Here is a 23193-nt window from a genome sequence, read left to right on the forward strand (position 1 = left end):
ATTTTGGAAGTAATCACAAGAATAACTCTAGATAGTGCAGCATGGCTAAGCACCACTGCTTGCTATTTTCGTTTGCTTGATTCTACTTGCACGTGTGTCCAGTCTATGCATCTCTATCATGTATGGCGTTCGCTCATCGGCATGGCATCAAGTAGCGATGTAGTAAACTGTCATCTAACCTTAAAGCCATAGGGTACATAGTGTATCGAAAGGTTGGCAGGCCTTTTAGGCAGATTTCGTAACTACAGAAAAGAATGCTCTTCATCAAGTCGGTGCAGTCGTTTACCAGGAAACGTATGAAGAGCTTTTTTTCCTAGTCGTACAAGAGATTCTACAGACGTTATGCAAATTTATGCACGTTAACGTATCCTGAGAAGTTGCATTGATGTGCAAATGGACACATTCCGCCTTCAGTCTACTTATCACAAAGCCACGGCCAACTGTGTTATGACAGCTTCGGCGCATCACTTATCGAAAAATGCGAACTTCGTTTAGAGATGGCTGGGAGTTTCAGAAATCCAGTATTAGATTTTCAGTCACTCATCCCTACTGAAAAGTTCCGTATGAAATCTTACGGGAAATATATGGACTCCGTAACATTTCCTTATGCTACATACGGAAAACATATGGAGTTTTACGGAAATATACGGAAGTTGTATGGCATTTACGGAAAGCTTCTTATGGAGTATATGGAAGGATAAGGAAATTGTATGGCGTATACGGAAAGGTTTTTATGGAGCATACAGAAACATGAGGAAAATTTATGGCATATATGGAAAGCTTTTTATGGAGTATATGGAAGGATAAGGAAGTTTTATGGCGTGGATGGAGTGAGTTTTATGGAAAATATGGAAAGATAAGGAAACTTATGGAGCATACGGAGAGTTCATTATGGAAGATATGGGAAGATAAGGAAAGTGTATGGAGTGTACAGAAGCTTTCATAAGAAAAACACAGAATGTAAGGTCTTACGGAAATATACAGATTTTGTAAGGTGCTTACGAAAATGTGCAATAGTGTATGAAAGGAATGTGGATTGTTGCAAAAATGTGGAAACTCTACAGTTGTCACATTTTCAGCAGGAAATTCGAGCTCTATAAAGTTATAAATGAATGCACAGTGACATATATAGTATACAAGAATAACGCAGGCTAGTCTGTGTTGTCAGTCACCACTGTTCGCCCTTTTCCAGATTGAATACAACTTCTGCAGATGAGCAGGTGCTAAAGTCTGTCACACGGAAAATGTGTCCTTCACAAGGAATGACAATAACTGTCATTTTACTTGCATGCTGTCACACGAAAACAAATCAAGCAAGAAAAGCATAACTTCAAGGGCTCGTTTTTTGGTAGAAACAATAATAATGAGAAATAAATTCATTGTGAATGAACCTGTCAATATTAACGAAACTGTTCTCATTAACATTGGCAAAGAGAAATGTCGTTTTAAAATATCGACCATGAGCTTAACTCTCCTGAGCACCGACAAAAGAAATTAAAAATGAAAACTAATTTTATGTAGCCTAAAAATAATTTTTTATTGATAGTATATGTGCTCCTACAATATAAATACAGCTATACACAACTTGCCACAGCTTCACGACAGAAACGAGGTAGGGGCAGAGGGAGTGGTCAGAAAAATAATTAAGTATGAGAGCACAACTGATATGTACGGACACATAATGGTGCTTATCATTGATGCACGGATGGTCGTGTATAGAGCTGGGTCGTTTTGAGATTTTCAAAGGCATTGTTTCAGACCACCATGCAGATTACGCTTCAATTGTAGTGCTACATAAGACACAACTTATGGGCCAGCTTTAATGAATAAGAATATTATAGGTTAAACAAATGCTTTAAAATATATCATATCATGGCTGCATGGACGCATACAAGCTATGTAAAGCGCAATAAAGTGAGGACGCATGAGCTTCCCTTGATGCTTCAGTTCTACATAGATGCTTCAACTGTGCTGCAAAGAAATTTAACCAATGTCTGTGTGTGCAACATTGTCCAATTGAAACTATCTATATGTATATATAAAATTCCTACTGCGGGTTAAGCTACGTAGCACTCCATAACTCTTCCTTTTATTAAGGGCAATTTTTCAAACAATCAACATTATTCATTTTCTGTCTCATGACTTCGTGCCCGCAATTCTTGGTTTGCCTCGATCACAATTGTGCAGCCCTTATTTTGGAGGAATCAAAAAACATCAACCAAAATATATTTTGGAACTGCTTCTCGGTGATATTGCCTTCCCTCAACTGCCACAGCTTGAGATGAGTCATATCGCAAGTCTCGCGCACACCTGGGGCCTACCCTTGAAGAAACTGCTCCGGCTGTGAAATGCTGAGTTTTTTCTCAAATAAACTTTTTCGTTTGAGTTTTCTCAGTTCTCGAGTCCCTTCACAATCAAGCAGACCCAATGTTCCCTTTAGTCCTTAATTTTGTTATATTATGAAATAAATTAAAAATTAATAATGAAAATAAAAATACTAATAACTGTTGTGCGAAAAACACAGTCTCACATACGTACTTGAACGCAATATTGCTTTTATTTTGTTTTATAACCTAAGGCGTTAGAAAAGATAGCAGTACAATAAAAGTGTTGAAAAAAAAACAAAATAAAAATTAGATTTCGCGGGACTCGAACTTGCGCCACTTAGTTGTGCTCGCGCACTTGAACTGCGTGCGTTAACTTGCCAAGCTATTCGCGCTAAGCAGTACACCTGAGTTTAGGTTATGTATATAAATTTGCTTTTCACACGCTATGTGTTGGCATATTCATGTACGATATGCGACCGTATCTATTGTTGTGTGCATATGTTTTGTGATTGTATATACGTCACATGCTTTTCGCATGTCTTTCAACTATAGATTGCTGCCCCGCCGCGGATGAAAACAAGTATTTTTACACCCGCACACAAGCTTGAGCAGTTGAAGGTTGTTTCCCGGGGCTCTCTTGCGATTGAGTCGGCCACCACAGGGAATTAGAGTGATACGCCATTAATCTTTGCATCTAGCTGTATTCCACTTAGTAGCTTTATCGCTTGATGACAAATCGAACGCGGGGCGCGACGCTATTGCGCACGACCATGCCTCGCGTAGTGGCGGCATCAGCTGATTGCGCCGGCCCGCTTGCTTCGATTTGCTTCAGAGCAAAAATATGTCATACCTTGAAAGATTGCGTACTGCACTATGTCAAAATGTTACTGCTTTGTAGCCATTCTATGATTCATTGAGAATTGATAACTCTGATATCACTACTGTAGAGCTTTGCGTCGGCGACACGCACCGAACGTGAAACCGCGCTACGTCTGTCGTAGAAGCAGTAGGAGGCTGTCGTCTGCTAGAACAAAAACAAAACAAAGACCTGCGAAAATATTCATAAGTTGTAACTTCTTTTTTGAATAACCGTTTATCACTTTTAAAGTTATTTTGCCAGATAACATACAATTTTTTCAGTTTATTGCAGCGACAGATGTTTTTTTATTTTCCTCACACAGATATTCAAGCCAAATCCATTCACAGCTAAAGCCACATGTTGTTTGTCTTTGTCTCCGTGGGCGTGCTCTCTCATGTGTTCGCGCTGCTACACACGAGAGCACAAAATGTTAAATTTACGCAAGGAAGCGCCGTTCCTCGTTCGTGTGATGTGCTAAGATTGCGCCCTATTCCCGCGGTTATTCGAGTGCGGATCAAGTGCGAGTCGTCCAAGGAATCGGCGGGTTGGGCGGGCGCTCGAAGGACTCCGAGGTGACGGCTGACGCCTGTGGTTGCTTCCCTCAGGACAGTGTGAAAGAAACTAAACGTAAGAAGGACACTTTTTTATGTAGACCAAGTATGCCGTTCAGTGCAAGTGTGTGTTGCTGCACTCGAACGAGGCGTCGTGAAACGGCAACCTTACGCGCCTTTGCGAGTGCGGTTGCCGATTCGCTTTGACAACGCTAACGCCAGCAGAGCCATGGCGCATCGGCGCGGCCTTACTGGAGCTAATTCGAGACAACTGCGGCAACATGCATGTGTATGGTGATCGATTTTTTCATATGTGCAATGTAGTGAGGAAGACGCACACGGCGCTTGCTACGTTGTTGATTAAACGAATCCTGCAGTGCCATTTGATGGAAAGCAGCATTTTCTTTACGTTCGCGGGCGATACAATTGTTAACTTGGCTCGATTCACCTAGCCAACCGCCTAAGTGGGTTGATTAGCATACGTTCACGGTAGAGCGTTATTATGCCCCTAAACAGTGGCGTGTGCTTGTTAAAAGATATAATGTGTGTGCCTAGTGTAGAGAGAGAGGTGCTCGTGCAATCTGTATATGTACCTGCAAGACGCTTTTGCTTGTAACTAATAATGTACCGGCCAGCACCTACATTGTACGCCTGACTTTGAAGAAAACTTGCATGCACAATGTGAGATTTTGTAATCTGCCAGAGTTGCTTTTTATAAAATAATACACTGCCAGCATGTTCAAAATATGTTTCGCTGCTGTGTGGCAGGGGTGCGGTTATCACGCTGTTGTGTAGTTGCTGATGCAAGCACTTATAGTTTTGATGCGTTAATATTTCTCATCTAACTCATCAGGTGTTTGGCTGTTTCAGCACACACAAGGCAAAGAGAGAAGGAAGACGGGTAATGACAGGACCAGTGCCGACTTTTGTTTGGAGGAGAATACCCATGTTGGTGCAACACATTTATGCAACAACACAGTTGTCAGCAATATGAGAGAGAACACTGAAATTAGCTTTTAAAGATCATGGTGACTAAATGCCTAGTAATTCACAGCACAAAGTAACAAAAAAAGCCATCAGTATGATCAATGTGGACGAGTACAGTCTTGCATATAAAAAATATATTGCGCAAAATGTTGCCTAAGTAAGAAACCTCTCTATGTTTGCAAATAGTGTGACGTCACTTCGAGCGCCGTGCCAGCCATTCCCTCCCTCTGTGCAAGGGCTGGTTGGCAAGGAAGTTGTTTGTGACATTCCTGATAGACCACTGAGATGTATGCGATTCTAAACCTGTAGCCTACTATGTACATAATCTTTTGCGCAGTTACATCGCTGCATCTGACACCTACAACTTATTTGCATATTTACATTGCTCCCTTAAGACCTAACACACAAACTTGTTGTTTGCATTGTCACTTCATGAATATCGAGCGGTAAAGGTACTGAGTATATGTGAAACAAGAATCTCTGCTTATTACATGAAGACATATGAGGCCTTCGATAAAACGAGTTATACCTTTATTGGGCTTGCGTACTCGTCGGGGCGATTCATACATGCAGCTTCAGCAAATGGTATCTTCCAGCCCAGTGACCATGCAATTTTTTTCTCCACACAGCGCAAACACCGAGATGTACCCACTCGCAGATGGTCGCGTCAAGTGCATATTTACCTTGACTAAAATGTCGAATAAAGTTTTTTCATCGACCGGTCCCTGCCATGAGTGCTAATGTCTTCGCAAACAAGACACATTGTTATTGACACTGCACACACCACACACAATATTTTCAGTTGAACCAATATTCTCAATACCTTTTAATGCACACTACATGCCGCAATCAACAGTGCACATTTTTGAAGACTATGCCACTGTTCCTCGCACAGGCCACCACGTGTGTTCACTTCTTCAAGATAAACAGACAGCGTGGCAAATATTTTACCACACAACTAGATGTTTGCTGACACATACTACAGCTAATGTCGACATTGTAACGTGAAGTGTAAGCTTTGAAAAATTAAAACTTGCCCCAAACACCGCACGACTGTACCGGGCTGAGCCACCAGCGGGAGTGTTTTTCCTGCCACACCTTTTACATGTGCCCGTGACATCATGCTGTGACGTACCTCGGTAGGGGCCTATCGCTGCATACTTTATGTGAATGAGGGTCCTGTTAGTGAAAGCAGGCATTGTTGATTTCTTAACTTGTTCATTCCCAACTGAACCTTCATTTGCACGAGTTGTCTGACTGATATTCAGGCGAACTTTTGTGCAATAAATTATACAGTTGGCAGTCTGTGCTTGCTCCATACTGTTGTTACTGGTGTTTCTTGTTGTTACTTTGCACTGCTCATTATTGCTCACCTACAGAAACTAGCCTATCTTGCTGCTGTTTTGGACAAGATGCAGCTGGCAAGTGCGATAGTGTTCATAACTCTAAATTTTCAAGCAAAAATTATCGTTTCATATTCATTTAGTTGCATTCATATCAGTACATTATAAGAAATCATTGATTAAACAATAATCTGTGTTCCTTCACATAATGCTCACAACTTTTATATCAAATTGAATGGTGTTTATAAAAAACATGGGTTTTAGCTAAACTTCATGCTCTTTCCTTGAACAGTTGACAAAACGCTATTCAATGCTTACTTGCCATGGATTGGACTGTGTTTGAAATACATTGCAATTCTTCACCGGACTGCCAGTACACTTCACAATGGGGGAACACTTATTAACCATGGATTGAATAATTAAGAACGGAAAGAAAGAAGCGGCAGGCCGGGATACTTGATATTGGCATTCGTTTTGCTACCCAGCGCATTATCATGCAAACTTCCTATAGAGTGGTTATGCGTCTTGCATGTGTGTCTGTAAACCAAGAACTTTGGGTAGAACTATATTTATCTTACAAATGGTTGCAGGACTGTGGAGGCTGTAGGGCTGCTTAGGAGTGGTGGAATCCCTGGACATGTGTTCAACCTTGCTGCATCAGCTCCTTGGTGTTTTCACGGCATCTTTACAGATGTGTTGGGTGATTAAAGCAAGCAGGTTTCAACACAAGGAAAAGTATAATATGGCAGCACCTCTTGTGCGTGCCTTACATCCCAAGTTAATCACATATTTATCTTGCACCTTGTGGCCTGTAATTTTTAAAGAGACACTTCTTTTTGCTTTATATTTGAGTCTTGATGCTTCGACAGCAATGTATTTGTGTTTGACAGCAAGTGTTCTTGAACAAAACACTGATCTCAATAATGACAAAACACCCTTCATACTTGGTCCTTAGCATAAGCTAGCACATACCTGTAGCAGATACAATTATTCATTTTTTGCTGGGATGATAATGGGCAAGTAGCAAAGGCAAGTTCAGATTGGAGTGGTCGGTGACGTCTTTTTAGGCTCTTCCATATTGCTTTGCAACCAGAGTTACTTGTAGCCACATATACAATGAAGCCACATGACGTGCATTCTAAATGAGATTACCATATCACATTTTGCTGCATCTCAATGTGTGCCAAACAAATGCAGATATCATTAGCTTGCCACTATAAAGGGATACTAAACCAACACAAGGTTGAAATTTAGTCGTGGTGTTGCAGCTGTGTATGACTCCACAATGGATGCATAGCCGTGATAATTTGTCTATATGTTGTCGCAATAGTAATGTTACACACATTGTACGATACAAAAGAGGTCCTCGCTTATTTCGCTTTTTTTCGCAATGCTTCTTTCTTGTCTCTTCTTGCCATGCGCTCCTCCTCACTGTACAAGGAGCAAGAGTAGTGGGCACACAAACACATATTTAAAAAAAATGTTGTAAGGTGAGCACTGAGAAGCTGAACACTTCCGAAAGGCTCAAAGAGGTAAAGGTATTGTTTCTAGCTACTTTTTGGGCACCCACAGCTAGTTGTGCTGCTGCAGTTAAAAAATGAGTTAAATGTTAAAAATTAATTGGAGGTGGTTTGCCACCAATTATTGCAGTTACATACAGAACTAGGTTTCAATGCGTAAGCAAAATCTGCTCACTCTAAATCAATCCTAATGATATCTGAAATTCAGGAAATATTCACAGAAAAGCTCAGGAAAAGGCTAAGTGGTTGCCCCTTGATCGTGAAGGAGATACCCTTCTTCTAAAAAAAAAGGTCAATAGACAGTCTAGTAGTCTCGATATTACATGCACTATAAAATATTCTGGTGTGGTGCTTTTCATGCATGTTATAATGAGAGGGGTTTTTAATAGAACTGTTGTCACTTTGCCCTGCGTTGCTGAAATTGTTCACATTGTTATAATACATGAATCACTTTATGCCTTTTGATTTTATGCAACTGGTTGCTTACCCAGTCGGTTTAACTTGATTTGGATAAAAACATAAATGCTCTAAACTTTTTTTATTATACAGCAGGTTTATTTTTAAAATACGCGACCATTGATGTGAACACAGTTGGTGGCGTGCTTGATTAATCCTTCACTATCACCACTCTAACTACACCTGCTACAGTGCATAGTGTGACAAAAGTAATGGTACTTAACATTACTGGCAGCATACACTTTTATGTCTCAAAATGTGTCAAAAAGCCTGGTAAAATTGTGTGTACGTTTTTTTTCGCTCCAACTAAATATTCTGGTCTACTCAATGTAGCTTCCGCTCTTTTAAGGTCCTCAAACTATTAGGTGTTCAAAAGAAGGATCAATGCCATATATGCTTTCTTTGTCAGCCTACTCACCACTCTAATAATGAGAATTACCCGACAACATTACCCAGTAAAATATAGGGATGTTATAAAAAGTAATTTTGCCAAGTTGGATGTTATAAAAAGTAATGTTGTCAAAAAACGTTGCCAAGTTACGTTTTTGTTCACTTTTCTTTTCACAATTTTGTTAAAGTTACTTTTGATAAGATCCCCTATAGTTTGTTTGGCATCATTTTCTGCTAGTTCTCATTATAATGTTTTCAACAAAGACAACATACCCTTAAATTTATAGTTCTTTCCTTTACTCATGAATCTGAAACAGTGAATCTCAGTAATCTTAGCAGTGTGTGACTTGTTTTTTTTTTTTGATCAGTTGTGCATGTGTTCAAGTACATGCATTTAGGTGGGAGGGTGAACCATTGCCGCCTCCTGTGACTAGCAGATTTTCTGAGAACTGACAGATTAATAATGCTGCCAAAGAAGTATAGGGATATTGGAAGTAATCGTAACGTAATTAGAATCGTAATTTAATCGCCAGTAGGCAAAAAAAAGCTGTCCCACACTCGCCATAATGGTAACAAGCAGCGCTGACTGACTCTTCCATGTATAAATGCACATATATACCGTACAAAATGGAAGAGATATAGCCGCCAAGGTAGCTCAGTTGATAGAGCATCGGACATGTTATTCGAAGTTCGCAGGCTCGGTCCCTGTACAGGGCAGGTTATCTTTTTTTCCTTCTACTTTTCTTTCTTCACAATTACAACACTTCTATTCTTCTTAAAGACTTTCTGGTGTAAAAAAGGTACCTTATAATCTGAAGAGGCAAACAGAATGTGCCAGTGCACGAGTTAGCTCTTGTAGTGGTTACAAGTAAGATATGTTTTGAAGAATAAATCATTCTGCCACTTGCCTAAAGAATGGCTACAGGACATGGCACTGGATGCACTTTGTTAATTTTGAATCAAGCTATCTTGTATTCTATTTTTATAAACTACATGGGATACACATGACGGTATCACACACTTTAATGCCACAAAGATTATGCAGCGAACAATGTTTTAAATGCGAAATTGCATAGGGATAAGGTGAAAACTGCACCCTCAACGAGAATGTACAGAGAGCACAGGGTGCAGGCGTCATTCCTTCTGCCCGTGCTTTTCAAGTGCGAGCTGTTTTCACCTCGTTCTGACCAACTAACTAAATTGAGATGTGTTGTTATGGTACAAGAGGATGCTCCACGGGAAACTAGGTTTGTCTCAAACTCTGTGTGTGTCTTTCAATCTATATGGTGCTCGGTTCAAGAGTTCATGCAGACCAGATCGTGTAAAATAGGACCGTGTAAAATGGACCGTGTAAATAAAATAAAATGGACCATGTAAATAAACAGGATCGTGTAAAATGTCGTTTTCGTGTGCAACTGTAGTTGTGGTTGTGCTGAATGACCTTTCTTTATATACACTACATAACAAACTTGCTCCTATAGAGTCGAGTGCATCTTCGGATCGATTGTAAATGTTTGCATATGCGAGGCCTTAAGTTTCATAAGAAATTCCTCAGTGTGCCACGAGGAAATGTGTGTTCAGCGAAAATTTGCATATCATTATATACAACTCTTAAAGCCTCATTTACAACTTTGTGCAGGTTGACCTTGAGCAGAAAACGAGGAGCGGTAGCAGCCCCCAGGAAAGAGCAGGCACCCTCCAAGCTCCCAAAGCTCTCTTCGACAGGAACATCATGGTCACTGTGTGGCATTGAAAACCATTGCAAGAAGTGCCTTATCAGTACACAGTGCTGCTCTTTCATCGCAGAAGATGAAGTTTACCACTCTAGAGGAACTTCACGCTGTGTATTGTGAGTGCTTCAGCGGTTTTGTTTTTGTCCAGCCAGCAGTCAAGAAATCTCGCGTCAGATTCAGCCGGGATGGCTAGAGGGAGTCGGGCAGGCATGTTTGGACATTTGTGTAGCCAAGTAGTGCCAATTTTTGCACTGGTCCTGTTGGAGTTACTGCCACAATCACAGAAGCTTCGTCACCTCTCTAAATGTACAGATGTGTCGGGGAAGATTAGCTGCAGTAGGTTTTTCGATAACTGATAGCTGCCAACATTCTTCATTATACAGGAGTTTTGTTCCTCACTTATGGGTGTAAAGCCCTCCACAGAAAAAATGCAACACGTCTACTTCCAGAAGGCTCCAAGGCCCTACTTGTAGGTTTTTTCGGCTTGTATCATAAGCACCTCGTTTGGGTGTACATGAACATTTTATAAACATGTACAGCGAAAAATTTGGGTGGCCGGTCGTTTTGTCGTTATCATGTTCGTCGCAGTATTCTTAAGCATGTTGTGCATTACGTTGTCAATCTGGTTCATGTGCATAGAAGACATTACGAAGTTTCAGGCTACAGTATAAAAAACCTGGAAGCAAGCTAACGATAATTTTTTAACAGAGTTGCTTAATCTCATACATGATACATCACTAAACTTTCGTACGTATTCATCAATGTAAGCTCGTCTTAGTGTTATCCAAAATGAAGATGTGAGTTGACAGATGGAAACATCTAGTGGGGTAATCAGGGTGAACAGTGGAAGTGCCTCAGACAGGCTGGCCGATGTTGTGATAGGAGGACCTATTTTTTAGAAGTCACCTTGTCATCCTTGGCGTGTTAGTTTATATGGGGTCAGTAATGACATCATCTTTTGGTGTAGGCGTGTGTGCCTGTTGGAAATGTTTGTCTGAAAAAAAAACCTATAACGCAGAAGAGTGCAGCGCTTGCTTCTTTTCAAGTTAAGTTGCGCTGATACAAAGTGTTCTCCTGTCAGAGGTTGGGGGTAAGGGAAGCAAAAAAAAAGATAAATGATAGAAAAGAAGAAAAAAGAAGAAAGAAAAGGGGGATGCAAAGTAAAAGTAGTGCTACACTGCTCCTACTTTGCATCCCCCCTTTTCTTCTTTTTTTCCTTGTTTTCTTTTTCCCCTTTTTTGTTGCATTTGCATTGTCCCGTCTAGTGCATGAATCAATGACACGTGGCTTTGCTATAGCAAAGATGCCTATGTGGTGTTGGATTGAACAGTGCAGTGTACTTCATTCAGTTAATTACAGACTGATGAGTCTTGCAATAAGTGCTTCCTGTCTATCACCACACATGTTCAAATGAAAAGTTTGTGCTTGGCTCTTAGTATGCTGGTATATAGCTTGTGTCTTGGACTACTCAAAATGAATGTTATTTTGCTGCTGCTTATGGTAATGAATTTATCCAACATGAAAATATCTTGCCTTGCGAACTTTGTCGGACCTGCCTTTCTTTTTTTTTCCTATGCAGGCGTTGTATGTGAGGGAGGCAGTAACAGAGAGGTGATAGCTTGAGCTTCAGAAGAATAAATGCTGGCAGTGAAGCAATTACACATCAAACATCCCAGCCATTTTGCCAACCGTACTAAATGCGTTTTGAAAAAAAAAATATTGTGCTCGGTTACTGTATTGAAAACAGCAAAATGCTAAAATATATCGCAGAGAACAAAATATTAGGCCACGTTGGTGCCTTCTGGACTTCCCAGGATGTCGTCTGGGTGTTGTTTGTAAAAAGTAAAAAGTGTTTCAAAAATACTGCCTCTTCTACACCAAATTCGGTCTAGGTATTAAGTAAAGGTGATTGTGTGTAGTGCATGAAGCTCAGTAATATTAGTGCAATTTTTTTGCCACATCAAAAGCAAGGAAGCAGATTCCTTTATATGGCATGTTATATGATTACACTTTGTCTTAAAAAAGAAATGAATTTTTGAAGTTTTCTTATGATGGCTGTTTTCTGCATTTGATATACGACAGCTTTCGTTCCGAAGTTCTCCATGGCCCTCAATAGGAGACTTAAAAGATCATTTTCCTCATTTAAACAAAAATTGTAATGATAACACTTGCCATATAACAAGAACTGTTTATTTGCTTTCAGCTTACACATAAAAGTAATTTTCAATTAGACAAACACACAGCTCAAGTTGCATCTCAGTGTGGAAGAGAACGATTATATAGTGAAATTTGTAATCTGGACCTAACATTATTTTTTTTCGTGAAATATAACTTCTGTGCAGTGAGTATTTGTGGCTCAAATATTCATACAAAGTGCAGTATTGCCATACAAGAAATGCAAACGATAAACAGTTTGGCTGAATTCTTCAAAGCCTATGTAGGGGAAAAATTGCACTAATGTTACTCGGCTTAAACACTTTAAGAAGCACCTTTACTTAACATGTAGATCAAATTTGATATGGCAAGAAAAAGCGGTACTTTGAAATTTTTCTCACAAATAACACCCGCACGACATTATGCGAAATTTTGAAGGTACCCACGTGACCACTTCTTTTTTGCTCCTCAAAATAATTCTGCAAACAACTATTCTCAAAACAGTAAATTACCATCATTTTTAAAACTATATATCTGTGATGATCGCCAGGCAGTATGGTTTGTATGTTTGGTGTAGAATAGCCCAGTGCGAAAAACAACAAATGTCTGAGCATCCTTTGACGCTCGGGCAATTTCGAAAGCATTTGTTTGTTAGCAGCAATTCAGTTAAGCCCTTGTCTTTATGCTTAGGCCCAGAAACAAAACACAAGTAACCCAAGTAGTGCTGAGAGTCATGCAGTGTCGCTGTTCCAAGGCTTGTGGAGCCTAACATAGTGCAAGCTTCACCATTTTTTAAAAATTCAGATTCAACCAACAGGTTTTGGAGGCACAGTGCATTTTCAGCTAACTTGTTTTACACCAGTTACTTTGATAAAAAGGGGGAAGTAGAGGTAAAAATACCATTTTAAAGGCATTGTAGGTAATAACAAAAAAGACTGCTTTCTTTTTTTGTGTGTGGTGCTTTGCCTGAACGCTGTGCTTTTTGTGGTATAGTTCATTGTCTAGTGAACATAGGCCTTAAAAACTAACATTAGCCATGTTGAAAGCGATTTTTTGGTTATAGTCATAGTAGCCATATTAAAAATATATGACTTCAAACTTGATTGTTCTTTTGAAGATGTTTTCTTGCATAATGATATTTCAGAGTCTTAGTCAATTTTGTTATAAGAAAACGTGATGTCATAATAGGGTCACTTTTTGTAGAGTCGTTCAGTTCTACCTTACCTTTTACATTTCTAATAGAGCAGTTATTTTCAATATCGGTATTTAAAATGAAATGAGCATGCTGTATGTAGTAAGGTATAAGCACTTACAGATAGCACATGCACCAAAGTTTTCTGTTGGCAGTATATTTCTGTTATTCTTGATTTTTATGTGGGGTTTCACGTCCGAAAACCACGATATGATTATGAGAGACGCCGTAGTGGAGGGCACTGGAAACTTCGACCACTTGGGGTTCTTTGACGTACACCCAAATCTGAGCACACGTGTCTACATCATTTCTGCCTCCATCGGAAATGGAGCCGGGATTTGATACTGCGACCTGCGGGTCAGCAGCCGAATTTCTGGTACGCTTGCTCCCCTATATGTGTGGAGTTCGGTTATAGTTATCTGGCTTGCACAGATTTTTAATGGCACCTGCCTTGTCCTGTTTCCTTTCATGGTGATTTTAACGTTCATAAGTTGCATAGGTTTAACTCTCAAAATTGTTCAAGTTGCCAATTTTTTGCACAAAATGTATAGTATAAAGGCAGCAGATGTACATGCACACTATTAAATGTACATTCAGAGCTTTCACTTGCAGTTTCTAAAGTTTTACTGTGCAGGAAGCATTTAAACCATAATTTCATAAGGACATATTAATCGATTATCTCTACCATTGAAAATCGTGACAACCTAGTTATTTTCACTGTGATAAGCATGCTGTTTTCTTTGATGTGGCAGAACTAATTTATCCACTCCTTCCTTCTATTATTCACATATGCATAACATGAAGGATTGTGTGCCTTACATTTTCAGTTTCATTCTGCGTGTTATATTTCTTGTGCATGTGAACTAATGTGCTAACATGTGTCTCTGACATTATTTGTGCCAATTATTTTCATTTCCAGGTGCCTATGAAGGACACATAATTTCTATGGCAGTGACCTTCCAAATTTACAGTGGTGCCGGAGCCTCAAGCAGCATTTCGCCGATCTCCACAAGGCGTTCATGAGACAAACACAGCGCCACACTTTCACAGTGCTATGATTATTATTTATGTTTAAACATTTCGTTCTAAAATTGCTGTTACATTGTGTTTTGTGCCACCATGCCGTGGCTTAGGTGGAGCTCGTGAAATTACGGTGTAGTCACCTCATTTGTGTACCATCAACACTGCTATGTCACCATTCACAGCTGGAGCATACAGACAAATAAAAAAATATATTGATTGTAGCAGGGCTGGTGTGTACTATAATGCTTCTCTATTGATAATAATAACTTTATAAGTTCTTTAGGTCTTGCACAGAACACTGCATTAATGTGTTGCAATGTAACCACCATTTATGATCGCTAGCATGTTAATTCAGTAGTTTTGTAATGTATTTTATTTGAAAGGTAATTTTGCTTCCTCATCACGACAATTAGAAAGATGCCGATGATTCAATCCCTCATTAAGGAGCTTCTTAACACATTTGTTCCTTTCAAGCCTTTGTTTACTCATCAAGGCTGTTTCAGATAGCAAACATATTTCACCTTCATGCAACATATTAAGAATGAAATATTCATATATATTTGTACACAGTACTTGCTTTTGCAAACAACGTGAATGGCCTATTGCTTTTACTCGAGATCTAGGATGTCCATTTGATCTTTGCAAGATGCAGCAGATAGATGCATGGCTTCTGCATTATGCTGATTTCCGTAAGCTGCTTATCGGGTAATTTAGCATGATATGGCACTTTCCGTAAACTGCGGATGTCCACATCTTTCTGCATGATATGGCGCTTTCCGTAAGCTGCGGATGTCCGCATCTTTTCGCATGATATGGCGCTTTCCGTAAGCTGCGGATGTTCGCATCTTTCCGCATGATGCGGCCTTCCGTAGTCAAATAATTGCGTATGTACGGATCCGTATATGCGGAACGTTTCAGTAGGGATCTTGAATATATTTTAAAGAACGACAAAATAGGAACATGTTAAGATACTTGCTCTGTACTCAAATGGCATTAAATAAGCTACAAAAACAACAGAAAAAAACGTTTCTTTACCTTTTCCATACCTAGTCACCTATTGAAATATGTTTTTATTACCTACCGTTTGTACTTCCAGAAGCTTCTTTTTTAGTCCTATGCTTTGCGAATCTGTTATACGCCTTAATTAACTTGGAAGCTTCAAAATAAGAAAGTGAAACTTCTCATTTCACGCAAACTTTATCGCCACCTGCTCAAAATCGCTATCACGAAAAACAAATTCTTCGATTTTTATGTGTGAGAGAGTCATTATTGTACGGTGAATTTTTTGTGAAAACACGTAGGTCAAACTTTCGTTTCAGTGCAAATATTTTGTTTACTAAGACAATAATCTTTTTTGATATTTATACTTGCTTACTAGCATGTTTACGACGACTTGTTAACTTCTGGTCTGTTTACTTCTGCTAATGTGCGAAGTTTAATTCATTGAGCAGAATTTTAGTAATAACTGCAAAATAGTAGTATATTATTAACATTATTATTAATATTATTAGGATCGGTATAAGCTTCAGTATTATCAGATGTAATCACTCCATTATTTCGGAACGTTCTACACAGGCCCGTAGCCAGTAATTTATTTCGAGTAAAGGAGAGTTCTTGTTCAAGACCATAAAACGCCTGTTTTATTATTTGTCATTTGTAAAACACCTCCATGTCCCCTACCCTGGCTACGGACCCGTTCTACAAAGAACTTTTCAAAAATTAGGCAGATTCAACATGCCATAAGAATCAGTGGTGCGCAGAGCATGCGGATGGAAGGTGACTGCGGTATTGTATGAAAAATTCATTGAGGTCTTGGAGAGCAAGTCTCAACACGCAGTGATCAGCGTCCGTGAAGAAACCGGAAGGCCAAGCCTCTTAGCCACATCGTGGACATCCTGAATAGCCCAGAGTTTGAACGGCCGTGGGCGCATCATGAGTGTGGGACGTAGTCATCTTGTTACATACACGCATGTCATGATCATTATGTTTGAATGTGTAATTTGCCTATGTCGTCCATTCGCGTAACGTAGTACCAAATTTGGCACATGTGAAGCTAGGAAAACGGCCGCGAGCGCATCATGAGCATGTCATGTAGTCATGTCGGTACATGACACGTATCTCATGATTATCAAGTTTGCACCAGTCACATTGCTTCGCCATCCATTCAGGTCACGTAATAGCAAACTCGTATATGCAAAGCTAGCGAAACGGCCGCGAGCACATTCTTCATGAGTGTGGCATGTAGTCACGTTGTTACATGACACGCATGTCACGATTTCTATGTTAGAGTCTGTCGCTTGTGTTCGCTATGCGGTCATGTCATACCATACCAGTTTTGCAACTTGTCATATGAAAGGAACCACCGCAAAACAGCAAGATCACAAATTGTGACTCATGACATTCATGGCATACACGTCGTGATTTTTATGTAATGACTAGTCAGTTATGTGCATCGTACAGTCACGTTATATCATACAAAGTTAGGTATCGGTGCCATTATCCAAACGGCCGGGAGATTTTAAAGTCGTAGGCAGCTAGATAGACAGATAGATAGATAGATAGATAGATAGATAGATAGAAAAATAGATTGATAGATAGATAGATAGATGGATAGATAGATAGATAGATAGATAGATACGCTCAAATTCGCCGCAGTTCGCCAAGAAATGCTTCGCATTTAAAATGCACACCACATCCACGAATGATTGATGATAAGTGGGCGAAGGTGTAGACGGAAGACGATTTGCAAGCCGTAACTTTTAGGTGAAAAGATAGTCCATTGCATCAATAGAAAGACATAGGATTGTTCGTATATTATATAAATCAACTTTTATTTTGTGTTTTTCGTTTGTTATTCGTTTTTTTTGTTCTTTCATATGTTTGTTGTCAAGCCGGCTGGGTTGCAAGATCCCTGTGTTGTTACAGCTTTATGGTTCGTGAAATGAAGTGAGAGAGTTTCTTGTACTGGCTGCCGGGAAAATTTTGCAAACACCAGGTCTATGCGTGGCCCTGGGATCGTGGTAAGTGTCGTATAGATACATCTGAGTGCGTATTTCGAAAATGTGTGCTGCTCGAAACAGATATTGGCTATGAGGCCCATTCGTCCGCACGTGCCTCCGTGCGTCCGTCTGTACGTCTGTCGGTCCCTCACACTAGGATCAGCCGATGCGTAAGTCATACAGCTAGGTGAATATAAACCGGTCAAAGAAGACATGCGTGGACAGACCCACGAATTTCGGAGCTTCTGCCCTAATAAAATAACAAATATATCTTGCTCTTGTCAGATAGCAAGGACACGTGCTACCCGAAGGCGCTTTGTTCCAGAGTCTCACGTAATTCATCAACCCATCATTATTCATACGTCTGTCCCGGGAAATAACAAAATTATCTTTCATTTCGTTTCAATTTATTACCTTAAAAACCCCGTTTGAGGTATTACATAAGGGGTGGTTTACATATTGGGAAAATGAATGCAGGTGTTATGGTGTGATACAGGTTTGCAACGTGTCCAGAAATTCGGAATGAGTTGGTACGGTAGCAGCATGATGAAGCAGGTCGTTCCAGTCGCTGGCAGCCCGAGGAAAAAATGAGGCTTGAAATGTGACGGTGCGTGTTCGAGGACGGGTTCCAATGCTGGTACTTGAACCACGACCACCACGGCCCTCATGCTCTGGAAGCCAGTGTCCTTACCACTAGGCTACACACATATGTTTCCACGAATGAAATGCGCGTACATTACATCTTAACCACATGAATGTGCACCTTTGTGCAAGATAAATGCTGAAAGACAACACTTTGTTGTCAGACTTCATTGATTTTTGTAAATAAATAAATAAATAAATAAATAAATAAATAAATAAATTTTTGTGCTAACGCAACAAACGTCCTCAGCGGGACACGATGCAGAGCTGATAAAAAAATTGCACAATCAATAAAGTTTTTGTTAGAAAAAAATTTGATGCCAAGCTTGGGTTTCATTTGCCTTCCTGGTGCAGCTATTACATGCATTGACAAAAGAATAGAAGGGGACACGGGTACGCCATCTCGCGGCTAATGAGACCCCATCTTGTTAGGCCGCGAAAAGGCTCGAGCGGCCACTCATGGCGATATATTTCTCTAAGGTGAACCTGTGCTGGAGTTTCCGTGGTGATGCAGCGCCACCCTGTTGAGTGCGGCCGGACACATTGGGCAGTACGAAAAAAAATTGACGTGGGCCATGCTGCCATGCGCGATGATCAAATGAGGAGAAACTAGCTTTAAGACTGGCTTTATAGTTGTATTCGCGAATGCTAGAACCACAAATATTTTTAATAACAGGAAAATTAATCCAAAGGATACATAGTTGACTCCCTCCAGCGTCGGTTTCCACCAATTCACAGCGGTTGGTGCTAGCAAAAATGTGAAAAAAGAAACCTCGCGTCACATCCAAGTAATTACAGTAATATATCTGCCTATCACTCTCACAGCTCCAGACTGATTACACGATGATGGTTGCTGAAAAAACCGTGATTATATACACAAGTTGCATTACTAACCCCACAATGCTTGTCAACTATCGAACCATCACAATGTTAGATACCACCAGGATGTTCAAAGGCGTTTTTTTTAGGTATGATGCTTAGAAGACGGCCGGCCACAAGCTTGCGATTTGTCTGCAGATGACGGCGAGTCCACTTCGTTAGCACAACCATTGCGACCCGTTTGAATTTCTGCTGACCCTATCAATTTTTGCTTTACACTGACCTTTCATTGGAAGGTTGCCTTAGACATTCATTGCACAATAATCGTCAGCTTCAAAAAGTTATTTTGAAGATTGCGATATGAGAATTTCGTAGGTTCGCACTATCTTTTGAATACATCATAAAGAAAAATCCGTAGCGAAGCAGCTTTTGTCATATATCGTGAAAGAGCTGCGACTACCAACTACGTGAATTTATTGTTATCGCTCAACACAGCTGTCAATTGATTGATATATAGAGTTTAACGTTCCGAAACCACCTTATGATTATGAAAGACGCCGTAGTGGAGGGCTCCGGAAATTTCGGCCACCTAGGGTTCTTTAACGTGCACCCAAATCTGAGCACACGGGCCTACCTTTCCTTTCCGCCTCCATAAAAATACAGCTGACGCACAGCTGTCACTTGACCACAATGTTAAACAGTGATGCCTGTAAAACTAACTATTTTATGGCAAAGCGGGCGTATAACGAGTAACCAGCACACTACGTAGAGCACTGCAAGAGCTATGAAAATACACTTACCTGTACAATCACGCCCTACAATGCGTGGCTCTACGCTGAAATGTAGCATTTTTCTGCGCGTCATAGACGTACTTCACATACTGCCGCGTACGTTCTTTCTACAGCACAGTCGCGTGAAAGTATATACAACCACGCACACCAAATCGCTGACACTGCAGTGGATAATCATCGCTGCTCGCCCGCTGCACCGCAGTTTTCAGCGAAGTGTGCAATTCTTTGTTGGTCTTGCGCGTTCTAAAGTATCTACAACACGACGCACATCAGTTAAAGCCGGGGTTGGGGCCACACGGTGTTCACCGAAGGAAGTTTCTTGTGTTCACTATGCATTTCAGTGCACTCGACGTGTGAGAAAGCACGTTGAAACGTGCCCATAGTAAACCTCGCAGCGACTTTGTGCGACTAATTGTTTTTCAACCAGCTCGTCCACGTGGCGCATCGTGTAAATGTTAAGCGCGCACGGAGGAATTGTAGCGGTAGCCCCTGGGCAGTGCTTTTTTCTCAAAGGTTCAAGGCCGAAAATGACGCTCAATTGTGACCCCTTCTCTGGTTGATAAAAACAGTGACGTCATTGTGGGCATTTTTGAAGTGAATGGCACACGCACTGTTTCGTGCGCCGGTTTCGGCTTCGTCAAATAAATTAGCCTGATTTTCATTGTCCCCAGTTATTAGTCAGTAGCGGCCTTTCAGAAATTTCAAAGTCGTTCAAAGGGCTTGAACTTTCTTATTTGATTCGACCGCTTATTTCGAGTGGTTAAACAGTTATTGTGTTCATCTTTGTAATACTGCACTAATTACAATCTGTACACATCTGAAAATGCCTTCTGAGGACGTCATTATTGGCAACAAAGTGCAGTAAAGAGAAGGCCGCAGGTAGCATGCAGTAGCCATCTTTGTGTAATTTTTCAATACTATAAGCACATTTCTTCTAACCCTCTATGATAGAGAAAACACTTGCAGCGTTTGTGGTCTTCCCCAATTCCTTAGTGTTTTCTTTTCACCTTAGCGTTTGCGAAGCCTGCATAAGACTGCTGTAAAATTTTTCGACGGGCCGAACGTGGCGCCTTGTTTTACAAACGATGCCTGCGCCGTCTCTGTAGGAGGAAATAAACGAGCCACAAGTTGACCTTGCCGTGAAGTTTTTCCCACCACTTGTTATGCGGCGTCACGCCTTAGAATTTATCGAGTCAATCTTGAAGGCTTGTACTTAGTGTAAGCTGAATGATAAAGAGGCTAGCTCCTCTGCCTCTTTCATCACGCCTGCCGCAGATGTCCCGAGCCCGTCTTTGTATTTCATGCCATCTTTGTTGCATAGCGGTGGTCCTCTCAACAGTGTTGTATTGAAGCGATTCTCACTTTCTTCTCTGTGCATGTATCCCGGGCGATGTTCAAAGCCGTTGCCCAAGTCACCTATTTTCTGGCTTGTTCGTATTGCCGGGTGAATAACAGAGAACGTAACATAATTGCCGATGTGGTAGAATATTTCTTGCAAACCTCTGCACTAATATTACGATGTTCTTTGCTGAATTTCTTTTCTCCACAGACGTTTCGCTGGAATGCAACTAAGAAATACCATACGCAAATTTTAAAGGGGTGGTTGGAGAGTTCAGTGGGATGATATTTTATCACGCAAGATAAAAGCACGGCACCTAAGCTGCAAAAAATACTGTACAATTTAATATTACATAAATGCAATTTTATATTAACGCACGTCATTATAAAGCAGTGTGGCTTCGACTTCACTTGACCGCTAATGGTTCGCTGAGATCCAAGTTTACGAGTGGGTTTCCGTGGTGCCGCCGAGAAAACGTTCTATCTACGGCGGGTAGTCGAAACATCAAAATCTTTTCGTAACAGAACGTACTTTGTAATAAAATATGGCGTAAAACAAAAGTGCCGTTTGGAAAACAAGAAGTACCATCTTTTATGTTTCGCACAATAATTGTACCATTTCCTGGAAACAAAATTGGCCACATCCTTCGTGCTTCTAGATGACAGCACTTTGAAGCATTTTTCTAAAGCATCGTATTGTTTCCCCCCAAAACGATTTATCTTTCGGTTATTATCATTATGGTCACTGTATTCATTGTGCTTATTCTTTATTTCGTTGTTTATGTATTTATTTATTTATTTATTTATTTATTTACAGAGTACCTACATCGCCGTATAGGCATTGTGTAGGGAGGGGGGGGGGGCGAAAAAATCACTACAAATGAATTGGCAGCAAAGTTCATAAACGCACATAAAAAACACTGTAAAATTTATCAGAACATACTAAAGAATCACAAATACACGTTCGTACACACAGAACATACATAATGCAAGAACAATTGCACAGCATAGAAAAAAAAATCTTTATTTGTTATACTAACCAATTCGTCACTTAAGCTGTTGCACTCTCTTATTGTTCTTTGAAAGAATGAGTAGAAAAAAGCATTAGGTCTGCATTTGAAGGTAGATATATTTTCGCTATTGTCACAGTTAATGGATGTGTAGGGGGGGTTGAACAAGGTAGCTATGGTGATTGATTCCTGTGTTAAAGTAATATATCTGGTGCCACAGTTTAAGCAGTAGTTTCTGTCTACGTATACGTAGCAGATACCATCTGAAAGTGGCCTTCTTTTGTGAAACAGTGGACTTTGGGCTATATTCATTTGAAAGAAACCTTGCCGCTTGATTCTGAAGTTTTTCTATTTTAGTTATAATATAATCTTGGTGGGGGTCCCATATTACGCATGCATAATCAAGTATAGACCTGGCCTGCAAGAAATATAGTTTCCTTGATTTCGCGCGTCGCCTGTTTGATATTCCTTCAAATAAAGTAGCTCTCTCTAGCTTTTGCTACGGCAGTGTCAATCTGTGCGCTCCATGTAAATTATTCACTTAAAGGAACACCAAGATACTTATAATCGCAGTGTGTGTTAATGAGTACGCAGTGGATGTTATATTGATGAAATGATCTGGATATTTTCCTTGAGAAGATCACACTGGAACTTTTTTTATCGTTTAAATTCATTTTCCATTTTTTTACTGAGCACACAGGGCTACAACATTTCCACTTCCATCGGGAATGCAGCCGATGAACAGTTGTCACTTGGCCGTATTGTTAATAATATATTTCTTCGCAATAATACAGTTCTTTGCAATAGCAAAGGTTGAGAATACTGGCAGTTTCACGATGAGTTTCTCTCCCGCCTGCGTACGTTGTGAAAGTGAACTACACCCCCACGTTCTTCGAAATTCTAAAAGTAGCACGATCTGTCAACAAGACACCTACTATTTGCAACACGTGCAGTGCGATAAGCAGCTGCAATGAGCCTGAAAAATTTGTTGAGGAAGCGCTACCCGCTAAAAGCAATTTCGTTTCATAAAGCTGAGCGTAAAGTTAAGCATAACACTAT

This window comes from Rhipicephalus microplus, chromosome 2, assembly GCF_043290135.1.
Source record: "Rhipicephalus microplus isolate Deutch F79 chromosome 2, USDA_Rmic, whole genome shotgun sequence".
In the NCBI taxonomy this organism is placed as follows: Eukaryota; Metazoa; Arthropoda; class Arachnida; order Ixodida; family Ixodidae; genus Rhipicephalus; species Rhipicephalus microplus.